The 22,692-nt window shown below is 41.6% G+C and overlaps 1 protein-coding gene across 3 annotated transcripts in view; it reads right to left on the bottom strand.

Annotated features, from left to right (window-relative positions):
• LOC114081391 (serine palmitoyltransferase 1-like) overlaps window positions 1-22,692 on the bottom strand; it is a 119,041-nt gene that overhangs the window by 31,472 nt on the left and 64,877 nt on the right. The gene's annotated exons all lie outside the window — the stretch shown is intronic.

The raw sequence follows: 22,692 nt of genomic DNA, 5'->3' as shown, positions 1-22,692 counted from the left end.
AATATATATGCCCCAAACAATGGTGCAGCTATGTTCATCAAACAAACTCTTCTCAAGTTCAAGAGTCTAATAGACCACCATACAATAATCATGGGAGACTTCAACACACCTCTCTCACCACTGGACAGATCTTCCAAACAAAAGTTGAATAAGGAAACTATAGAACTCAATAACACAATTAATAACCTAGACTTAATTGACATATATAGAATATACCACCCAACATCAAACAGTTACACTTTTTTCTCAGCAGCACATGGATCCTTCTCAAAAATAGATCATATATTATGTCATAGGGAAACTCTTAGACAATACAAAGGAGTAGAGATAATACCATGCATCCTATCTGATCATAATGGAATGGAACTGAAAATCAACGATAAAAGAAGGAAGGAAAAAGAATATATCACTTGGAGAATGAACAATAGGTTACTGAATGATCAATGGGTTATAGAAGACATCAAGGAGGAAATTAAAAAATTCTTAGAGATTAATGAAAACACAGACACAACATATCGGAATCTATGGGACACATTGAAAGCAGTTCTAAGAGGAAAATTCATTGCTTGGAGTTCATTCCTTAAAAAAAGAAAAAACCAACAAATAAATGATCTCATACTTCATCTCAAAATCCTAGAAAAAGAAGAGCAAAACAACAGCAAAAGAAGTAGAAGGCAAGAAATAATTAAAATCAGAGCTGAAATCAATGAAATCGAAACAAAAGAAACAATTGAAAAAATTGACAAAACTAAAAGTTGGTTCTTTGAAAAAATAAACAAAATCGACAGACCCTTAGCCATGCTAGCGAAGAGAAGAAGAGAGAGAACTCAAATCACTAACATACGGGATGAAAGAGGCAATATCACAACAGACACTTCAGAAATACAGAAGATAATCAAAAATTATTTTGAATCCTTATACTCCAATAAATTAGAAGATAGTGAAGGCATAGATAAATTTCTTAAGTCATATGATCTGCCCAGATTGAGTCAGGAGGATATAGACAACCTAAACAGACCAATATCAATTGAGGAAATAGAAGAAACCATCAAAAGACTACCAACTAAGAAAAGCCCAGGACCGGATGGGTATACAGCAGAGTTTTACAAAACCTTTAAAGAGGAACTAATACCAATACTTTTCAAGCTACTTCGGGAAATAGAAAAAGAGGGAGAACTTCCAAATTCATTCTACGAGGCCAACATCACCCTGATACCTAAACCAGACAAAGACACTTCAAAGAAAGAAAACTACAGACCAATATCTCTAATGAACCTAGATGCAAAAATCCTCAATAAAATTCTGGCCACTCGGATACAAAGGCACATCAAAAAAATTGTGCACCATGATCAAGTAGGATTCATCCTGGGATGCAAGGCTGGTTCAATATAAGGAAATCAATAAATGTTATTCACCACATCAATAGACTTAAAAATAAGAACCATATGATCATCTCGATAGATGCGGAAAAAGCATTCGACAAAGTACAGCATCCCTTTATGTTCAAAACTCTAGAAAAACTAGGGATAACAGGAACATACCTCAATATTGTAAAAGCAATCTATGCTAAGCCTCAGGCTAGCATCATTCTGAATGGAGAAAAATTGAAGGCATTCCCTCTAAAATCTGGAACAAGACAGGGATGCCCTCTCTCACCACTTCTGTTCAACATAGTTCTCGAAACACTGGCCAGAGCAATTAGACAGACGAAAGAAATTAAAGGCATAAAAATAGGAAAAGAAGAACTTAAATTATCACTATTTGCAGATGACATGATTCTATACCTAGCAGACCCAAAAGGGTCTACAAAGAAACTATTAGAGCTAATAAATGAATTCAGCAAAGTGGCAGGATATAAAATCAACACGCATAAATCAAAGGCATTCCTGTATATCAGCGACAAATCCTCTGAAATGGAAATGAGGACAACCACTCCATTCACAATATCTTCAAAAAAAATAAAATACTTAGGAATCAACCTAACAAAAGAGGTGAAAGACTTATACAATGAAAACTACAGAACCCTAAAGAGAGAAATAGAAGAAGATCTTAGAAGATGGAAAAATATACCCTGTTCATGGATAGGCAGAACTAACATCATCAAAATGGCGATATTACCAAAAGTTCTCTATAGGTTTAATGCAATGCCAATCAAAATCCCAACGGCATTTCTTGTAGAAATAGAGAAAGCAATCATGAAATTCATATGGAAAAATAAAAGACCCAGAATAGCAAAAACAATGCTAAGCAGGAAGTGTGAATCAGGCGGTATAGCGATACCAGACTTCAAACTATATTACAGAGCAATAGTAACAAAAACAGCATGGTACTGGTACCAAAACAGGCGGGTGGACCAATGGTACAGAATAGAGGACACAGAAACCAATCCACAAAACTACAACTATCTTATATTTGATAAAGGGTCTAAAAGCATGCAATGGAGGAAGGATAGCATCTTCAACAAATGGTGCTGGGAAAACTGGAAATCCATATGCAACAAAATGAAACTGAATCCCTTTCTCTCGCCATGCACAAAAGTGAATTCAAAATGGATCAAGGAGCTTGATATCAAATCAGAGACGCGCCGTCTGATAGAAGAAAAAGTTGGCTACGATCTACATACTGTGGGGTCGGGCTCCAAATTCCTCAATAGGACACCCATAGCACAAAAGTTAATAACTAGAATCAACAAATGGGACTTACTCAAACTAAAAAGTTTTTTCTCAGCAAAAGATACAATAAGAGAGGTAAATAGAGAGCCTACAACCTGGGAACAAATCTTTACTCCTCACACTTCAGATAGAGCCCTAATATCCAGAGTATACAAAGAGCTCAAAAAATTAGACAATAAGAGAACAAACAACCCAATCAACAAATGGGCCAAGGACCTGAACAGACACTTCTCAGAGGAGGACATACAGTCAATCAACAAGTACATGAAAAAATGCTCACCATCTCTAGCAGTCAGAGAAATGCAAATCAAAACCACCCTAAGATACCATCTCACTCCAGTTAGATTGGCAGCCATTATGAAGTCAAACAACAACAAGTGCTGGCGAGGATGTGGGGAAAAGGGTACACTTGTACATTGCTGGTGGGACTGCAAATTGGTGCAGCCAATTTGGAAAGCAGTATGGAGATTTCTTGGAAAGCTGGGAATGGAGCCACCATTTGACCCAGCTATTCCCCTTCTCGGTCTATTCCCTAAAGACCTAAAAAGAGCATGCTACAGGGACACTGCTACATCGATGTTCATAGCAGCACAATTCACAATAGCTAGACTGTGGAACCAACCTAGATGCCCTTCAATGGATGAATGGATAAAAAAAATGTGGCATTTATACACAATGGAGTATTACTCTGCATTAAAAAATGACAAAATCATAGAATTTACAGGGAAATGGATGGCATTAGAGCAGATTATGCTAAGTGAAGCTAGCCAATCCCTAAAAAACAAATGTCAAATGTCTTCTTTGATATAAGGAGAGTAGCTAAGAACAGAGTAGGGTCGAAGAGCATGAGAAGAAGATTAACATTAAACAGGGATGAGAGGTGGGAGGGAAAGGGAGAGAGAAGGGAAAATGCATGGAAATGGAAGGAGACCCTCAGAGGTATACAAAAGTACATACAAGAGGAAGTGAGGGGAAGGGGAAAAATAATACAAGGGGGACAAACGAATGTCAGTAAAGGGGGCAGAGAGAGAAGAGGGGAGGGGAGGGGAGGGGAGGGGAGGGGAGGGGGGATAGTAGAGGATAGGAAAGACAGCAGAATACAACAGACACTAGTATGGCAATATGTAAATCAATGGATGTGTAACTGATGTGATTCTGCAATCTGTATATGGGGTAAAAATGGGAGCTCATAACCCACTTGAATCAAATTGTGAAATATGATATATCAAGAACTATGTAATGTTTTGAACAGCCAACAATAAAAAAAAAAACAAACATATTTATTTTTCTATTCACAGGGAGGATCCTGCTAGAGTTGGCCTGTTTCAGATAATAGATTTATTCAAATCACAATAAAGGGGCTTGCAAATGAGATTTGTGTAAAGCTGCATGAATTGCAGGGATATTTTTGTCTCTAAATGCAAAATCCAAAATTCTGTTTATTTGTTCTAAAAGATTCAGCATATAAGGGCAAAGAGATGTTCTATTTTAAAGTCATCACTTGTTTTTTCCTAATTTTTTAACTTTTTGACCAAGTGGCCCTGCAAATGCACTATGGATGTTGAGGGCTGTGCTCAGGCCAAAGCTGACATCATCCATATAAAACATGTGCATGTGTTAATTCACAGAGCTCTGTCTTGGTAGCCCTGTCCCTTTATTTAGTCAAAGCTTGTCTGGAATGCACAAGGGTAGCAGGTGGGTAGAGAAGCGCCAACAGCTTGGACAGAGGCTGCCTGAGATTGCCACATGGAAGCTCTTTTGTGATTTTCTCACATTCCTTCTCCAGTTCAGAGTCTCTCAGTCCCTGTACACAGCTCAAGTTACCAAATGAGACATACAGAATAAGTCAGCCCAGTTTTCAGAATTTCCAGCAACCTTCAGAGAGTCAGAGTTAGGTGTGATTTTTGTCCACCATCTATGCCAGATTACAGAACTGCCCCCAGAATCAGATCTCTACTGGACCCAGTAGCCTCTTTCAGATGAGTGAGCTTCTTTCAGGAGGGCTCAGATTTCTTAGTGCTGTTCCTGCTTCTTTGCAGGATGGTATTTGAATGGAATTGTGTGATGGGTGGAGACATTCTGGTATGTGTCAGCTCTTCAGGTTGGTCCTTGACTTTCACTATGTGCTAAGGCAGTTTGATATTAACCCTGAAGATTGGTTGGTATCTGCTCCTGAGTCCTGTTGGACTTTTTCATCAAAGTCTTTTTGGTAAGTCCATGTTCCCAGGGAACAGGTCATTATCCCTTATTGAATGTGCCCCATGTTACTTCTTGCTGATGGTGTAGCTCTGAAGTCTGACTGTGAATCTTGTTTCTGGCCTGAGCAGTCAGACTGGCCTTGGTTCCAGGTTTCATTTGCTCATGTCAAATCAATTCAGTCTTTTAAACTCCCATATTTGTCTCACCTTGATGACCTACTGGGAACTCTGGGTCACAATGCAGAAGTGAAAGAGTATTTGTCGATTTTGTCCTGACAATTCGGGCTCAGAAATGACCTATCAATTCCACATCCAACTTATCTTTCAGAACTAATCACATAACCCTACAAACCAGAGGGCATGGAAGTATAACCCAGTCAGGAACTACAGTCTGCTTTACCATGGTTCGGAAATTCTCCCTCTAGGATTTCTACTTCCCAGAGCCCAGGAGACTCCTGCCTGAGAGCAAGGACTGTGCCAGAGAACCAGCCTCAAGATCTGGCCACTGGCATCATACTTCAACACTGTGCCCCTGACATATTCCTTCAGGACTGAGGTGCTCCTTCCTGGTCACAGATATCCTGGCTTTCCAGGACTCTCTGTTCATCTCCCTAAGCATATCCAGGAGCAGCTTGTCCATGGCCCAGGGGCCTGTAGGGTCTCAACCAGCAAAGAGAACAGCCAGAACCTGCAGAATCCACAAGCTCCTGGACCCAAGAAAGAGCAAGAAGAAAAAAATTGGTCCAACTGATAAGAGAGAGGGTTGTGTATGGCCCAGCTCGGCATAAGGAAGGAAGGTTTGAAGGAGGGAAGCCCTCCCATGCTGGGGGATGTGCCCCCTGCCCAGGTCAGGGAGGTAGGAGACACAGTGTGGGGCAAGTGCTCCCAGGCTCCTTCCAGAGAAAGGACTGGCTCCTTCAGAGAGGCCCTTAGGAACTTTCTGCAATGCATTCTCCTCAATAAAGGAAAGGGGATGGCATATTTCTTGCAAAAAGTCAAGACCCCATCAGTCGTCTTCCAAGCTAGCAGCACTAACAAGCACAGAGCACCTGAAGAAAACACTGATAGTTCACGGCATGATGCAGCAACAGAAGTATGCCAAGTATCTCCATTGCCCATTCCTAATCATAAAAAAGGAAGGTTCTGGGTGGCCATGCGTTTGATACCTTGGAGCATTTTCCTCAAACTAAAAACAACTATACTGTTGGCTAGTGCCCCTAATTGTTAGGGTCAAAGTAGACTAAAGAAAGGATGAACTCAGGGATTCGAATTCCCAGCTCAATCTCACACAAATGACCACAAAGATTCTACATCTGCCCTGGAAGAAACCCTCATTCCCTGTAACCACAGAGCTGAGACTGCCAAAAAGCAAACCCAGAATCACATCCTGTGAGTGGCTGAATTATGATGCACATTAAATTCCCAACGTTGTAGAGCGTCTGCTGTGAGGGCATTGATTGGGGCCAGGGGTGGGGGTGGGGGTGGTCCATAAATTGAAATGGCACTGTTGGCAAGATCTTGATGACATTTGAGAGATGGAACCCCTGAATCCCCAGTCCTCTTTGCCATTAGAAGCAGCTGCTCCACCCCCATCTGAGTTAACCCAGCTTTGCCTGAAGAGACTCCAGTCCCCTCCCGAGTCAGCCTCCAGGTAAGATACTACTCATGCTCCTCAGGACCCACCCTCATTGCCTTTTTTGCTTCTAGGCCTACAACCATACTCAAGTCCCAATAGGCCTTAAAATTGTGGTTCAAAGTGGATCCTTGAGGAGGTACACTCCATAAAGGCTACATGATTTTTAAAAAAATTTATACAGACATAAAAGTGAGGACATATGTGTGGCAGTGGACTTATGAGACAATGGTGGAAGAGACATAAAGTCGGATGAGACCGAATGTACTGATTGAGGCCTACTAAATAGAGATTCTGCTTTTAGCACTTCAGCTCAGTATCAAACAGCATCTCATTATTTGGTTTGCTGACTGAAATGTGGACCAAAAGGTGACCTAAATTCAATTATTGCCAGAACTATTTAGGAATGACATAGAGAAAATAATTCAAAGGATAAGAAACATATGAATTAGAATGGCCTTGTCCTTAGTATCTGCGCACCTATCCTAAAATAAAAGTCCAGAGAATACATCTTTCAGAGTAATCTTGAGAAATAAATTTGTATAGAGTCTCAGGATCCTTAAAAATGTCACTAGTCAATTTACTGTAGGGCAGAAATTAAATGGAAACTGCTGACACTAAATTTGAAAACTTAAAGCATGTAGTTGGAAAGAACTGATCCTGGCCAAATGGCAGCACTCAGTTACAGAGGAAAAGTGATCATGATTACCATGGAGACAGGAGGGTCAAAGGACCAGTCAGAGCAATCTGAGGAGCAGAGGCCTGCAGCATGGCCTGCTTGATTACTGAATTCCTAGGAATTAAACAGATGGGAAGTCTACTAGATTCTTACTGAATCTGCACAGCATAAGAGTTTCAGATCAAGTGAACAGAAGTCAAACTTGAATCTAAAAAGAGTTAAAGATCCTCCCTCAATCAACTCCCAGACTGGAGCCAGTTTGCAGAACCAGAAGGTCTTGAATGTAGGGAAAGCTGGGTGCCCTTGTGTAAAGACCCTCTGCACTGCCAACATGTAAATGATTAATCTTTCTCCCAGACTCATTCCAACAGACCTACCACTTCTTACCAGGATGACTGTGCACTGAAGATACTGGAAATAATCAGGTGTTAGGGAGATTATGGGATATGCCTCTGAACTGACACTGATTCCAGTAAACCCAAACACTGCTGTGGCCCACAAGGTAGGGTAGGGGCTTGCTGATGGAGGTCAGGTGATCAATGGAATTTTAGCTCAAGTGCATCTCAAAGTTGGCTCAGAGGTCCCTGATCCCACCTGCTGTTATTTCACCTATTCTTTAATGCATCATTGAAATAAACATACTTAGCAGCTGCTGACTCCCTATGTTGGTTCCCTGACCCATGGAGTGCGGGTTATTATGGTGGGAAAGGTGAAGTGGAAGACACTAGAACTGTCTCTACCCAGAAAAATAATAAATCAAATATAATACTGCATTCCTAGAGGGACTGGAAAAAATAGTGCCACCATCAAGGACTCGAAGGACATAGGGTGTATGATTTACACTATATCCCATTCAATATTCCTGTGTGGCTTGTGCAAAAACAGATGGACCTTAGAGAATGACAGTGGATTACCATCAGCTTAAGGAGGTGGTGACTTCAATTACAGCTCTTCTACCAGATGTGGTTTCATTTCATGAGCAAATCAACACATCCCCTGTACCTGGCATCAGCAGGCAAGGCCACCAATATACTTTCATTGTCTTACTTCAGGATCAACTCACAGGTATCTTGATCTATTTTCCTTTCCAAAAGACATAAGAGTGTTCCAGGGCTTCTCAGTGGTCCCTGTTTTCAGTGTTTCAGGTGATGCTAGCTATGGAGCCTGAGGTACTCAAAAGGGACTCATAACTAGTTAGTTGTATCATTTAAATTTATGTATTTGGTACTGGGGATTGAACCCAGGGGCATTTAACCACTGAGCCACATCCCCAGCCATTTTTCTATATTTTATTTAGAGACAGGGCCTCACTAAGTTGCTTAGGGCCTTGCTAATTGCTGAGGCTGGCTTTGAACTTGTAATCCTCCTGCCTCAGCCTTCCAAGCTGCTGGGGTTACAGGTCAGGGTTTGTTACCTTCAAGAATCCATGGCCTCAGTTCCTACATATTTGTATTCCCTCTTATTTGGACTAAAAAATGTTCATCCACCGCCATGAGGGTCTGGCCTGGTCTGGTCCATGTTCTGTCTAGTCACCATCACCCAAGTCCAGGGACCTGGGACGTACCCTGGTTGGAGACCAGGTGCTGCAGCCTGGGGAAGAATGGGAGGAACGGAAATGACCTCAGTCCAACATCTTCAATTTACTGACAAACATCAAGAAGAAGCAAGTGCCGTGTACTGAAGAAGAGCCAGAGCCCCAGTTGGAATGATCACAGGCTTCTGCTGGAAACCAAGTTGTTTTAGTCAGTACAGTAGGGAGGTATCAGCAAAAATTCTCAAAACTGAATGTCACATTTGACTCCTAAAGATGCTGGGGATAAAACATGACTCCACAGCACAACACAGTGATGATAGAATTCATGTTTTTTCTCTGTTCCCCTTTTATGCTTTCTATGACACAGGACTCACTGTTGGCTTTTATTTATTTTTGTCATGTCCAGTTTTATTTCCTGGGCATTGTTTGCACTTCATTGTGATTTTGCATTTAAAACAAAAAGAAAAGACACAGACAGATCTAGGATTCCAGAGTGCAGTTTACTGGGGGGACTTACTGACATACATGTGTGGTCCTGGGTGGCAGCAAGAGCAAATGCATTCCCACAACTTTGGACAGAACAAAAGGTGTACATTATATATGGGTTTGGTCAAAACTGACTTCATCCTAGCTGCAATGTAGCTGGTTTACCTTAAATTAGTATCAAGGAGTTGGTCACATTCCTAGTACTAAGTTCCAGTCATAAGGCTCCATATACTACTCTAATGATTTTATATGTTTATAGTTTGCTGGGGAACAATGCAGGAGTAACCACTGGGATTTCTCTGGGTGAGTCATGGTGATTACAACTTAAGATGGCTTCAATCATGTCAAGCTGAATGCCTACATTCCACCCCTTGTAACTGGCTCTTATAATCCCACATGCCCCTTCTTCCATGGTGTGCCCTAAGCCTGTGAGGGGTTTTAGCATAGTGTAGACAGCATGCCAAAAGGCAACCCATCCAGCTTGTGAGCAGAGTTCAGGGCACCAACAGGGCACATGCACAAAGAGCAGGCAGAAAACAATTATGCAAATGACCATAATAATCATTTTTTTTTCCGACCAGGAGACTCAGAAACCAAATCAATGACTTATAATTGCTCCTCATCAGGGGAAAGAAATATATAAGACATTACTTTGTGTCTTCATTTGTGACTTGAGGTGTGTGACTGTACACACACACACAACATTTTGTCTTTATAACACTAAATGTTCCATAGAAAAAAGAAAAAGTGAGAACTGCAGCTATGGATGGAAAAATAAATGTTGAGTAGGATCTTGTCAAGGTTAATCTGTACTTTCAAACAAGAAAGTACTGGTGGCATAGTGTATGTCATAGAACATGGCAACAACATCTGGAGGAGATGCTGTAGAGCATCCCAAACACTGACCAAGAGGACAGAGTCCATGAGTGACTCCAAAGGTGGACAGTGAATGACATGCCAGAGTAGGAGGCTAAGTTCAGCTCTCTGAATATTTTCTTTAATCCATGAGGGCATGATCACAGGTTCAGAGCCCAACAAGGCCAACAAGAATCCACTTAGGAGACTCCTCACACTATGGCAAGAAATAGCCAACCCATCTGTGGGGGACAAGCCACTTGAGCCCCCATGGAATTGTCCCCACCCTGGACTTAATGCTTACTGGGTGCAAAACCCCAGAGCTCTTTGTCTTTGCATCAACTCTGGTAGGATACCATCTGGGTGCACAGCTTGGACATGCATGGTGTTTGGGGCAGGGGCCAGAGCTCCCAGCTGCTCATAGGAGAAGGCATCCAAGACTTATGGGCATTTAAATCTATTAACATTTCTTTTTTTTCTTTTTTCTTTGTTCTTTTTAGATCTACATGGCAGTAGAGTGTATTTTGGCATATTGTACATACATTTCTCCAAAGATTCCAGTCCAACTGGCCAAGGTGGGTTTGCCTAATACTTGAACAAGACTTGCTCTCTCTCCACCAAACTTGCTTGCTGACTTAGAGTTATATGGCAGATGGAAGTTTCCTCATGTTTCATGTCCTTGGGAACAATGCTGAAAAACATGGCCTGTGAACTGGGTGTCCTGACTGACAATCCAGCGTCAGTACCCATACATTATGTTAGTTTCTCAAGACCTTTGAAAGTGGTGTTTTGAATAGCTCTCTTGTTATGGAAAGCTACACAGGGTTAAGGCTTTGTGTGTCCTTTATTGTTTGGCAAAAGGCTGATATGAACAATCTGCCAGTCCCAAACTAGTTGGACTGTTCAGTGTATTTTTCCTGAATGTGGCTCAAAGGACAGGACAGGAGGCAGGAGCACACCTGTCACTGGGATGTTTCCAGGAGCAAGTCATTATATTTTAGGGATAATCCTGTCTACAGAGTGAGAGAAGATATTTGCAACCCAAATTTGATGAAGAATTCTTATTGAGTTCTTATAACTCAACAACTAGGAAGCAATACAATTTGAAAATGGACAAACAATAGGCATTTTCCCAAAGAAGATGTACAAATAGTCAATAATCACATGAAAATATCATTGTCATGAGGGAAAAGCAAATCACTAATTGGTGGTTATCACTTTACATGCATTACAATGGCTGGTTTTTTTTAAAAAAAAAATTTTGTAGTTGTAGACGGTCACAATGCCTTTATTTGTTTATTTTCATGTGTGCTGAGGATCAAACCCAGTGCCTCACACATGCTAGGCAAGTGCTCTGCCACTGAGCTACAACCCCAGTCCTACAATGGCTGTTTTAAGCTAAATGGAAAATAAATGTTGAGAGGGAAGATGGAGAAAACAAAATCATAAAATTTTCTGGTGGGTTCCACCTACGTCAACCCAGATGTGGTTTCTGCAGTTTTTGCCTTTAAATATCCTCAAATGCTTAGGCTCAGGGTTATTCTTTGCAGAGACACTTATGGGTTCTGTGGGGAGCAGTCACCAGCTGGCCGGCTAAATACTCTTCAATTTGGACAAAAAAAAAAGAAAAAGAAAAAAGAAAGAAAAATATTTTCTGGTGGGAATTTAAATTAACCAACTACTACACTAAACTGTATGATAGTTCCTCCAAATATTAATATAAAATTATTACATGATTAAGCAAATCCACTTACAGGTATATTTCCAAGAGAATTAGAAGGATACACTAAAACCAACACTTGCACACCAATGCTCATGGCACCTTAATTCACATTAGCCAAGTGGTGTAAAGAACTCCAAGTTCCCTAAATAAACAAATGAATATGCAACATATTGGATGTTCATGCCAAGTTGTATCATTCAGTCTTAAAAAGGAATAAAGCTCTGAAAAAATGCAATAATGTAGATGAATTGGGAAAATAGAAGTGCTAAACCAGAAAAAAAAATATGATTCCAAATATCAGGTCCTTGGAACAGGCAATTCCATAGAGACAGACAGTGGAGTGGAGGTTACCAGCAGTTGGAGAAGAGGAAGAATGGGGCATTCTTGTTTAACAACATGGGAATTCTGTTTAGCAAACTGAAAAGGCCTAGAAATGGAAAATATCCATGGTGCACAACATTGTGAAAGGATTTAACGCCATTTAATTGTACACTTCAAATGGTTAAGGATAAGTTTTATTTTATGTACATTTTCCAATAAAACCCCAATCATGATATGCTTTAAAACAGCTCAAAAGAAAAATATTTAATATTAATTTGATAGTATTTAAGATGATTGAATTTGGGCAGCTCACAAGGCAGCTGCTACATGTAAGAAATGGCTCTGGGGTGTACAGAGCTGAGCTCAATTACTACAATAGATGAATTTAGCCAGGTGCAGTGGAGGTGGTGCACACTTGCAATCCCAGTGACTGGGGAGGCTGAGGCTGGGGGATCACAAGTTCGAGGGCAGCCTCACCAATGTAGCAAGACCCTCAGCAATTTAGCAGGACACTGTCCCAAAAAACAACAAGGACTAAAAAGAACAGAGGATGTAGCTCAATGGTCAACAATAAATGGTTCAATCCCCAAACATATACACCTGTTTATACTTATATGTAAATCTATAACATACTTTTAAAAAATCCTTCAAAATAATTCACCATCTATGAGAAAACTCAGATATATACAAAGACAATTCAACCAGGCAAATAATCCTGAATGACAAAGGATGTGCATGAAGTTTTAGAACAAGAACAAGGAGAGACTGCTTTTCAGGACTCTCAGAAGGCTTTTTTAAAAACTTTGTTCTTTTTAGTTATACATGACAGAAGAATGTTTTTTGACAGACATATATAGAACATAACTTCCCATTTTTGTGGTTGTACATGATGTGCAGTCACACTGGTTGTATATTTATATATGAACATAGGAAAGTATGTGCAATTTATTCAATTGTCTTTACCATTTTCACCCCCTCTAACTTTCCTTCATTCCCCTTTGTCTAATCCAAAGAATTTCTATTCTTCCCTCCCCTCTCCTTATTATGTGTTAGCATCCACATGTCAGAGTAAACATTTAGACTTTAGATTTTTTTGAGATTGGCTTATTTCATTTAGCATGATAGTCTCCAGTCCATCCTTTTACTGGCAAATGTCATAATTTCATTCTTCTTTATGGCTCAGTAATATACCTTGTGTATATATATATCACATTTTCAGAAGGCCTCTTAAAATACTATTTTCAATGGAATCTGCACCATCATTAAGATATTCAATAGCTGGTAGACAGGTTTGGAGAAGGAGAAGGAATAACTGGAGCCAAGCTGGGGTAAAATGAGTGGCACACTTACCAAAGCAGAAGCCATAGACGATTTATATATATAATATCTTTATTTTGTTTTTATATGGTGCTGAGAATCGAACCCAGTGCTTCACACATGCTAGGTGAGCGTGCCACCACTTGAGCCATATCCCCAGCCCCACACAGACAATATATATTGGTGAAAGAGCTATATACCAGGAGCTCACTAGTGAGGACTCCCAATGAGAAGTCAGAATTTTTATAGCTTTAGCAGTGAAAGCACTAGACTTGAGGAGCAGGAAGAAAAATAAAGAGAGAGAGAGAGAGAGAGAGAGAGAGAGAGAGAGACAGACAGACAAAGCCATAATGAAAAATACAGACAAAACAATCCAAAGTACCCAGAATACAACTGTTTCCAGCTCAAAACCTAGGACAACCAACTCTAGAGCACTGGGGAAGAAATATCACAGGACACTGATTCTAAGGGGAACACTGTGGGCCACTTAGAAATGTCTGGTTTGACTTTGAAAATTGAACGTTATCAGTACCAAAACATTACACAGTAATGCGAATTCACATATATGGGTCCTGTACCTATACATAGCAAGTGATTATTCATCACCTAGGATATCATATACAATAATTTCTTATTCCTCTTATCACCATTTCCTCAGTACTGAAATAGACAGCTCTTGCTCTAACAGCAGCCAGACCCGGGGCACACCTATAAACATGGTGGGGATGGGGCTCCTCCTCCCTCTGTACTGGGCTCCTCATGGTGCCCCAGGGGAGGCAGCAGAGCTCTGCATCCATCCCTTACTCTCAATGTGGAGGTCCCTAGTAATTTCAGAACAGGGAAAAGAGTGGAAGATGTTCTACTCACAGAAGCAGAAATGTTAATTTATGATAAAAACAATCTTCCTAATTCACATTGAATCTAATATTTAGAAATAAGACAATGCAAATAAAGCAACAATTTTATTTTAACATAAGGATTTACACAGAGTAAAACATAACACAATAATATGTGAACGAACTATCATAATGACATTAACATTAAACATGACTTTATATTCTATTCAAGTTGTCAATGTTGAAGGCCCCAGTCAAATATTGCTGCATTAACACACACACATACTTCAAACAGCATCATTTTAGGGCTTGTGGCTCTCTGCTTTGGTTGTGGTTTCTTGAGCTAGTTTTGCCTGACCCATTCATGAATCTATAATCAATTGATGAGTTGGCTGAACCTACAGTCTCTGAAATAGCTTCACCCACATACCTGGAGTGTGGGCACTATTGTAGCATACATGGTAGAGACCCGAGAACCATCTATTCTCCATGGGGTCAGAATGAGCTTCCACAGACAACAGCAGTTTTAAGAGACACGCCTCATGTTTAAGCTCTTTCCTAGCCTCTCCTACAGTAACTCAAAGACCATTCACCAAAGCAAGTCATATGGCCAAGCCTGAAGTCACTGCAACAAGAAACCACAAAAGGTTTGAGTATTTACTGAGAGATGTGGTTCACTGGGGATCATCAGCATAGCAGTCTACTACAACCCCCTCATATGGGCCAGATACACCTAAAAGGATCAGGGTCACATTGGAAAATGGAATAAACAATGCACAAATCAGGTTAGGGGGAACCTCTTTCTTGTTCATCATTTAACAACCTTAGAAATCACCACTCTGGCTGGGCTTGGTGGTGCATGCCTGTATTCCCAGCGACTCGGGAAGTTGAGACAGGAGGATTGTGAGTTCAAAGCCAGCCTCAGCAATGGTGAGGGACTAAGAAACTCTGTGAGACCCTGTCTCTAAATAAAATACAAAAATAAGGCTGAGGATATGGCTCAGTGTTTGAGTGCCCCAGTACAAAAAAAAAACAAACAACAACAACAAAAATCCACCCTGTCCTCATAACATATAAAAAGGTAAACAAACTGAAAAATCAACAAGTCTTAGATTCATCAAAGAAACTGGAGCCCAGGACCAACCCCTATCCCCCAAAATTAGTGAAACAGAAAGGCACATTCAGAGGCTCATAAGTTCTTAGAGTGGAAACCCACGAGCAGAATCTTCTTTGGGAAGCAATACTGGACTAGGAAAACCTGAACAAGAATTGAACTCACTGTGAAAAAGCTGACCCAGTCACCCAGGGTGAGTTTTACCACCAGTTGAGTTTTACCTCCAGGATCTCAACCAGGATCTCACAGGGCACCAGAGCATTCTGTTCTTCTTGAGAAGTTTCAACCTTAGGAGAAACTATTTTACAAAAGAAAAGCCTACTGAGATTTCCTCAGACCCTACATGACCCAAGATAAAGGAACTACCATACTCAAGCCTGCTCTAGCCCCACACCTGGAAGAAGAGACACACTCAACACCAGCGCCCACTGCTCTTCCATATGAGAGAGGAAAACATCCAACCACAGCTGCCTCCAGACATATCTTGTCCCATGAGAGGGGGGAAAATGAGGAAACCGATGCAGCTCCTTTCAAGAGCCCACACTCACTAAAAGACTGAGATATAATCATACGGCCAGGAATACCTTCCCTCACCAAGCAGGGGAAATACAAAGCAAAACTAAACAAACAAAAAAACATTCACATTTTATACTCAAACAGCAGAAAATCAAAGGGTGAGGAAGTCATTTTCTAAAGTCCAGTAAAGAATGGTGATTATCCTGGTTTAGATCTAGGAATGTCCCCCCAAAAGCACAGGTATTAGGTAATGCACAAATATTCAGAGGTGAAAAGATTGGATTATGAGTTCTGCAAACTTATAGGTGGACTACTCCTTTAGATGAATTAATCTGAATGGACCACTGAGTGCTAACTGCAGACAGATGGGTGTGGCTGGAGAAACTAGGTCACAGAAGGTGCCTTTTGAGTGCACAATGTAACATTAAGAAACAGTATGTAGGGCCCCAGGCTTCTCTCTTTGCGCCCCCCTATCTTTCTGTGCTTATTTATGTATTTATTCATTTAGACCAGAGATTAAATCTGGGGCACCTAACCACTGAGCTACATCCTCAGCCCTTTTATGTTTATTTTGACACAGGGTCTCACTAAGTTGCTTAGGTCCCTGCTAAGTTGCTGAGGCTGGCTTTGAACTTGCAATCCTCCTGCCCTCCTGACTCAGCCTCTGGAGCCCCTGGGATTACAGGCACACACCACCACACCTGGTTCTCTCTGCTTCTTGTCTGCCATGGGCTGAGCAGTTTCCTCTGCCATGCCCTTCCACCATGATGTTCTACTTGCACCCAGGGATGGAGATGGCAGAACCCAAAGTAAACTTTTCTTGCTCTAAGTTATTCTTGCCAAGTATTTCATTCACAGGGACAAAAAGCTGATTAACATAGGGACTATAGTTAATATTTCAAAGTTGCTAAAATGTAGTTTAAATTTTCTCACATAAAGAAATAAGTCTGGGAAGCAATGGGTAGGATATAGTAGTTGACCTGACATAGTGTATCCTAACATTACATTAGGCCCATTAGGCCCTATATATGTGTGTGTGTGTGTGATTATTTGTCAATTAAAATCATGATAATCAATGAGCCTTTAGACAATATATCAAAGAAAATAGAAGATAAAAATGAGGAAGATTGGAAGTTACAAGGGTGGTATCCATACAGATCCCATGGACATTAGAAAGACAGTAAAGGAACACCACAAACAACTCCATGTTCTTAAACTCAAGAAACTACAGGAAATGTACTTTTTGATTTCTTGCAAGACAAATATGCTAGATTTAACACAAAAAGAAATGATCAATCTGAACAGAACTGTAACTTATCAAAGATACAGAACCAATAAGGCCAAGCCACCAGTTCAAGATAGGTTCCTGGTGAATCCTAACAAACATTTAAGATAGAAATTATATCAATTCTCTAAGATCTCTTCCAGAAGATTAAAGCAAAGGAGCTACCTTCTAACCCACTGTATCAAACCAGCTCTAATGTAATAACAAAATCAGACAAAGATTAGAAGAAATCTACAGACTAAGTCCTAAAAGAAGATAAGAAAACGTAACAATGAAGTCTTAGCAAATATGACCCAGAAACAGACCCACATCAGTACAGCCAACCTGTGTACAGTAAAGGAGCAGAGGGGACACAGCAGCATGGAGCAGAGATCCTTCCAGCAAGTGGGGCTGCCTGACCTGGACGTCCCCATCACCACGGCTACTGACACATGTGGAAGGAGAGACTCAGAGAGAAAGGAGGGAGAAGGGGGAAGAAACACTCCTTGTAAAATAAGGGCTGGAAACTTAGCAAATTTGTTATAAAACACAGACCTCTGGATTCAATGTTTCCTCTTTGTAAAAAAAAAATCCATTGCTATGCACATCACAGGATGCATATTTGGTATGCATATCACACATGAATACTTGGGGTTGCATCTCTGTGTGTGTGTGTGTGTGTGTGTGTGTGTGTGTGCCTCTGTGTGTCCATGTCTGTGTTTGTATAGAAATTCTCAAAAATATCTTCTGCCATTGAACATTCATTGATTTTGGAATCAAACATACTAGAAATACCCAAAAAATTCTCTGAATTTTTAAAAAACTTTCTATACTGTTCTTCTGAATTCTTAATAATGGTATATTTTAATTTAGTTATTTGTTGTTGTTCAAGACCCTCTAACTGAAGATAATAAAATTAACTAGAAAAAAATGATGAAGAAATTTTATTCAAAATTCACAAAAATACATACAGAAGACATGTCAGTTCTGTGTCTGAGTTGATGCAAGGCAAGGAACTACAATGTGGGAAGCTGGAACTGCAGAGAGGGGGAACCTGAGAGTAACAATCCCTGTGAAATAACAATTACAGGAATGATCCAGTTTTCCAAAAGTGTCATATCAATGGAGCTAAACAGATATACAAAAAAGCAGGTCATGTCTACATGGTAGGCAGAAACAACAGGACATGGACTAAGGTCTCCTGTGGTAGGGTGAGCAGGTGGAACTAGAAGGAAGGATCTAGACAGCCTAGAAGAGTAGGGAACATGCTGGGCTGGAGGGTGGGCAGGGGTGTGGTCTTCTTGCCCCTCCCCTGCTGTCAGGATCCCTTTGTGATGAGAGGGCACAGCCCTGTATGACAAAGGTCAGGGTAGGACTCCTCATTGCTGAAGTGAACTCTCAGGACTCATTTGTCCAAACAGAACAGTGCGATTCAGAAGATGGAGAAATTTCTCTTTCCTCTGAACAGCGTTAGTGACACATGGCTGAACCCCAGCTTCACCACCTCGACAATGGATATGATCCTTGCCTTTGTGTGTGGACTGTGGCTCTTTCTCCTCTTATTGCCCTGCCTCCAGGGTAATCCATCCTTCCCACCACCAAGGAAAAAGGGAAAACTCAGGAAGGTAAGAAACCCTCAGGCCATACCCAACAAAAAACAGATTCTCTTTTGTCTCCTCTTCTTTCCATTTTTCCAAAAGAAATAGAGACAGTTAAAAAAAAAAAAACAACATTAGGACAGAACAGACCACCACTCTGAGACAGGAAGGGCAGGGCAGGGAGAGAGTGTGCACTAGGGCTTCTCCAATCTGAAGCTCTCAGACCATCCATGGGGGGAGCTGCAGGTCCCAGAGTGAAGCACACACAGTGACTCAGTGGCTGAGGTCTGGATCCTGAGGGAGCTGGGAACCTCTGGAGGAGGACAGGCCTTGAGCACTGCTCATTCAGTCATCTTCTTCTGGTGTGTATCTCTGGAGCAGGCCTTTCCTCTGTATTGGGCTGAGGTGTGAGGGCTGTGCTGAGCCCTGAGGGCCTCCATCACCTGCTGGAGTCCCCTCTGGCCTCAGGGAGCACAACCCTGCTAAACAGCTGAGAAGAGCCTGTGGAAATGAGTCTGTTCCTGAGCCAAGGATCAGTGACTAAGGACATGCATGGGATAGTTCATATAGAAAATCCCCTTTTGTTTTCCAAAGGAAACAAATGAAGTTCTGCTACTTTAAAAATGTTCTCTGGTAGTGAATCAGATTAAGCATCTAGCTGAGACAAGGATTGAAAACTAGGTGGACATTTGAAAGTTTAATGTCCCAGAAAGCCAAACTAGTAACAGGCCAACAACATAATGCACTGCCAAGAAAGAATGTGAATTTTTAATAGTTGCATTTTACTAAATTGCAGTGATCAATGTGTAAAGGGCACTTAGGGTTTATTAGAATGAGGCACAGTATGCAGTATAAGGTGCCCTGTTTCTTAAATTGCAATGGATAGGTATCTGCCAATAAATGCACCCAAACCATTTTTTACAGAAAAAGTATTGAGCACTTGATAGCTTTCAAAAAATACTTTTTTTTTTTTTTTTTTTTTTTGTATTACAGAACTGCAAAGCTATTCTGACAGTGATCTGGCCTCATATCCCTGCAAAGCTTAAAGTGGGGAGTTGTATAATGTGAAAGTTCAAAGTACCTAGGGGAGAAGAGCCATGTAAATACATGTAATAAACTTGTAGCATATGTAAAGTCTTCTTGGCCTACAAAAATAGAATATTTTAGTATGAATTTGCTGAATGTAGAAAGACCATGGACTGTTTTTTTATACTATGGCCTAATTTTAAAGGTACAGAATTGTTTTTAAAGTTTGCCCTCATGCTAAAGTGCCAGTGTATGTGTCATAATTGATTTGGTTGTAAACTATATTACAAAGTAAATCCTAATGTAATTAAGTTTTGTATTATAACTAAAAAAGTCTAAGCTGCTAAAAGATTTCCTACTTTTAGGAGATGTAAAATGCAGTACAGGATTCCTCTACCCTCCAGTCTATAAACCCAAAGATTCATTTTGGCTTTCACCAGTTCTTGTAACCAATGATACAAATCTAAATTGTATTTGGTGCCAGTGAGTGGTTTTTTTGTCATAGTAAGTACAACCCAGGGGACCACTTTTTTAAGATGTAATCTCTTGCATAACACCCCTTTAGGCATGTTTTTACCAATCTTAAGGGAAAATGCTAAATATGACAGCCTAATAGCAAGTTAGAAAAGTACATGGGCCAATTAAAAAGTCCTGATAATGCCCTACTTTCTAATTTTGCATCTTTGATGTTAAAACAGGCTAAGTTATATTACACTAAATGAATTTAGATGAACTATTGCCCAAGTCAAATATTGAATATACTAAAGGCAAAATTTATGTAGTACTTATTGTATGATATGAATTTGAAACATGAAATTAAAAAATAAAATTTTTCTCCCCCCAAAAAAATGTTCTCTGAATAAAAGGGTCTCCACTAGCTGTAGAAAGTGATGTTGTTCAGAAACATGGAATGTCTGTAGCTGGTCTAGTACAGCAGAGGGAGAACTGGACACCAGCCTCTTTTTTTTTTTTTTTTTTTCCTGTTGGTCAGCATCTGAAGGTAAAAAAGGAACAGAGCATGAAGAGGAAGAAGAGTGGCATTCTGAAAGGTAAGGCCCTGCCCTTCCACCCCAGAGGTGACTTTCTATCTACTATCCCCAAGAGACCAGAGCCATGTCCAAGATGATATAACTTGCAGAAACCTGAGAGGAAGGGTCCTGAGAAAGAAATCATACCAATGACACTTCTCAGGTTCTGTGCCCAGAATGAAGCTGTGGTGGGCCGGGGTGGTGTGGGCACGACTGGAGCCTTGCTGTCTGAGATCCTGCCAGTGAGGAGGATCCATAAAGGCTGAGTTGTTTTCCTAGGGGTGAAGACTGAACACCCGAGAAACACCAAGGCAAGCATAGAAAGCGAGTTTTATTTATATTCCTCTGCAGAAGAGGGGTCCCAGACCTGCATATATAAATAAGTGGGGGTGCCCAGACCCTTTTATATTTTAGAATTCCTCTGCCCTCATGTCCTCCTTCTCCCCTTATCTTGCCTCTCCTCTCCCATTCTGCATACATGACCCAGAGGTGGGCCCCATGGTGGAGTGATCCAGGCAGGAAGGCAGCAGCCCAGGAGGCATCAATCAACAACTCCTACAGCTCCCTGCAGGGAGGAGCAATTCCAGGGCAGTTACCTTAGCAACAAGTTGTAGAGGGGACATGGGAGGAGGAGAAGGAAAGATCATTTGATTTCCTTTCCTTTTGGGACATCTTCCCAATGGGACAGATATATTATCTACAATGACTGCCACTTGTCCACCCCCAACACACACACTTCATCTGGATATGGTACTGGGACTTCCTGGTCAAAGTGTGAACAAGGTCTCATGCCCTTAAGACTGACTCTTTCTCCCCATAGGGAGTATAATGGGGGTTGGTGGAGGTGGAAAGAAATGACAAAGTGCTGCCCCTGCATGTGCCTTGCTATCCCTGTCACCTGTCTTGTGGCCTTGAACAGTGGCACTGTCCCTCCAGAGTCTACTCTCCCAGTCTGCCCCACATGGACATTCCCTTCTCCACAATGACCCAGCCTCCATTTTCAGGTTATAGTGACTGCTGGAAGAAAGGGGAAGAGACTGAAGACCTGCTTTCACTTCTACAAAGGTGAGGCCTTCCCACTAGTCCCTGTGCCCTTCCTCCTGCTGCCTGTGATAAGATCCAGCCACACAAAGCTCTCATGGGGGAGGGGCAGCCTCCGTGGGGCAGATCTGCCTAAAGCTCTGGGGTATGGGAGAGCAAGGCTTTGGACACTCAGGGTGTGGGGCAGTGAGGGGCCCTGGGCTACAGGTGCGCACCCCTGGCCACTTGCCCTACCTCCTGGCCTCATCTGCTCCTGGCTGCAGCCTGGGCCTCCTATCTCTTGTAGCCACCTAGGGAAGTGCCATGATGACAACAGCTTTCACCTCCTTTTAAAAGGAGATGACCCAGATGAGATGTGCAAACCAGGGTCAGCTGGAGCCCACCAGTCATGCACACTGCCCGAGGAGGACGCCTTGGCCACTGCCTTCCTCCCTTTGGCTTCCCTGACTCCTTTGAGCAAGCGTCCTCTGCTCCTGGCCTCTGCTCCCTCAGCAGACCTAATGACTTCCTCAGATACTGTTGAGTCTCACTCATCCCTGAGTGCCTCTCAGTCTCCAGAGTCTGTGATTCCTCTAGAAGGACGTTCACCTCAGCCACGTGGACTTTCCTCTCCCCCATCTCGTCCTCCTGATCCCATGGCCCACCCTCCATCTCTGCCAATGCAATCTCCTGGTCCATTGCCAACTCCTGGCCAATCGCCTTCTCTTGTACAACTGCCATCTCATGTGCCATTGCCATCACCTGTCCCACAGCCACCTCCTGTCCCAGCAGTCTCAGGCCATGTTCTCTCCACCTGTCCCATCTCATCCCTCTCCTGGTGGCAGATGGCTGCCAGAGTCTGTGGCTTCTCC

Source organism: Marmota flaviventris, chromosome 16 (assembly GCF_047511675.1).
Source record: "Marmota flaviventris isolate mMarFla1 chromosome 16, mMarFla1.hap1, whole genome shotgun sequence".
Lineage (NCBI taxonomy): Eukaryota > Metazoa > Chordata > Mammalia > Rodentia > Sciuridae > Marmota > Marmota flaviventris.
This window is presented reverse-complemented; position numbering and strand designations above follow the sequence as displayed.